Raw genomic sequence first — 2500 nt, forward strand, 5'->3', positions numbered from 1 at the left:
CAGCACCTTGGCACAAGCACGGCAAATGAATGCCACGCCCACGCCGCGGATAAGCAGCCCCAACGCGCCCGACGGCTTGGAGCGGGTCCCGAAGACGGTGGCCGGAATCGGGTCGTCGCCGGCCGGAAAACGGGTCATCGATGCCGGCAATACTTCGGGCCATGAGGCCCCCCACCTTAGTCCGAGTTTAGCAACAGCCCACATATCCCCCGCGGCAGGCCTATGGGCGCCAGGCCAGCGCGCCCCATGGCCAGTCAGGGGGCACCCCCCTAAAGAGCAATAAGTGTCATTGAAGCTCTGGCAGGGGGAGACACTACTAGGTCCCAGCTGTCACCCCCCCTCTAAAAAATTCATTTCTTGGTATTTTGAGCTGAAATTTTGCACAGAGGTTGGCAAAAATCCAATCCAACTTTATTAATTTTTCCAGAATTTTTCGAGGTCGGGAAGTATTTTTTTTTATTTTCCTACCATTAAAAATCGAGGAAATCGGAAAAAATAGGAACCGGCCCGGAATGACCCCAAATTCAGTGGGCAGCCTCATAAAAATATGGCTGATTTTACTGGATTGATTTCATGTGGAAAGCACGACGTTTTGTTGTAGGAATGCGGGAACCCCGGCGGCTCGCCTGCCGCGGCCAGCGACGTCGGGCTGGCCCCTGCAGCGCCTAGCCTCTCCCACGCGGGGGGCAGGCCAGAACGCGGGGGGCCAGGGCCCGAAGGCAGCCCCCCCGCGGGCGAGAGAGCAAGCCAGCAGGGGCTGTCGCCTGCCGCGGCCAGCGACGTCGGGCTGGCCCCTGCAGCGCCTAGCCTCTCCCACGCGGGGGGCAGGCCAGAACGCGGGGGGCCAGGGCCCGAAGGCAGCCCCCCCGCGGGCGAGAGAGCAAGCCAGCAGGGGCTGTCGCCTGCCGCGGCCAGCGACGTCGGGCTGGCCCCTGCAGCGCCTAGCCTCTCCCCCGCAGGGGGCAGGCCAGAACGCGGGGGGCCAGGGCCCGAAGGCAGCCCCCCCGCGGGCGAGAGAGCAAGCCAGCAGGGGCTGTCCGCGCGTCGCGCGGCGCGGCATGGCTGCGGGGGCCGCGCGCGCGCGCCCAAGCGCCCCCAAGGGCCCCAGGCCCTCAGGCCCCAGCGCCCCAGCGCCCAGCGCGGGCGGGCGCGCGCGCGCGTGTGGTCTTTGAGGGGCGCCGGCCTGGTGGCTCCCTAAAGAGCAATAAGTGTCATTGCAGCTCTGGCAGGGGGAGACACTACTAGGTCCCAGCTGTCACCCCCCCTCTAAAAAATTCATTTCTTGGTATTTTGAGCTGAAATTTTGCAGAGAGGTTGGCAAAAATCCAATCCACCTTCATTAATTTTCCCAGAATTTTTCGAGGTCGGGAAGTATTTGTTTTAATTTTCCTACCATTAGAAATCGAGTAAATCCGCAAAACTAGGAACCGGCCCGGAATGACCCCAAATTCAGTGGGCAGCCTCATAAAAATATGGCTGATTTTACTGGATTGGTTTCATGTGGAAAGCACGACGTTTTCTTGTAGGAATGCGGGAACCCCGGCAGCTCGCCTGCCGCGGCCAGCGACGTCGGGGACGCTGGCCTGCGCTGTCGAGCCCGCGAGGGCTGTCTCCGCGGCAGGCCCCCCCTGAACGGGGCACGACAGGCCACCGCGCTGGCTCGTCCAGCGTCGACAGTCCCTCGTCCAGGTTTCAGATCGCGCCAAGTCGAACCCATGACCTGCTCAAGCCATCGTGCGCTGCCGAATTCGCATCTGCGTGTAGGCTGCCATTCCACGCGGCAGCCCCTGTTTTCGTCAGCGTGCCCCCCTGACGAATTTTCCTGCCTGGCCCAGTCCAGCGTCCAGCCCCTGTTCGTCGAAAAATCTGCGCTGCTGATTTTCCACGACGAGCCTACTTTCGTCAGCGTGCCCCCCTGACGAATTTTCCTGCCTGGCCCGGCCAGTCCAGCCCCTGTTCGTCGAAAAATCTGCGCTGCCGATTTTCCACGCGGCAGCCCCTGTTTTCGTCAGCGTGCCCCCCTGACGAATTTTCCTGCCTGGCCCGGCCAGTCCAGCCCCTGTTCGTCGAAAAATCTGCGCTGCCGATTTTCCACGCGGCAGCCCCTCTTTTCGTCAGCGTGCCCCCCTGACGAATTTTCCTGCCTGGCCCGGCCGGTCCAGCATCCAGCCCCTGTTCGTCGAAAAATCTGCGCTGCCGATTTTCCACGCGGCAGCCCCTCTTTTCGTCAGCGTGCCCCCCTGACGAATTTTCCTGCCTGGCCCGGCCGGTCCAGCATCCAGCCCCTGTTCGTCGAAAAATCTGCGCTGCCGATTTTCCACGCGGCAGCCCCTGTTTTCCTCAGCGTGCCCCCCTGACGAATGTTCGTCGAAAAATCTGCGCTGCCGATTTTCCACGCGGCAGCCCCTGTTTTCCTCAGCGTGCCCCCCTGACGAATGTTCGTCGAAAAATCTGCGCTGCCGATTTTCCACGCGGCAGCCCCTCTTTTCGTCAGCGTGCC

This window comes from Populus nigra, chromosome 2, assembly GCF_951802175.1.
Source record: "Populus nigra chromosome 2, ddPopNigr1.1, whole genome shotgun sequence".
NCBI lineage: Eukaryota > Viridiplantae > Streptophyta > Magnoliopsida > Malpighiales > Salicaceae > Populus > Populus nigra.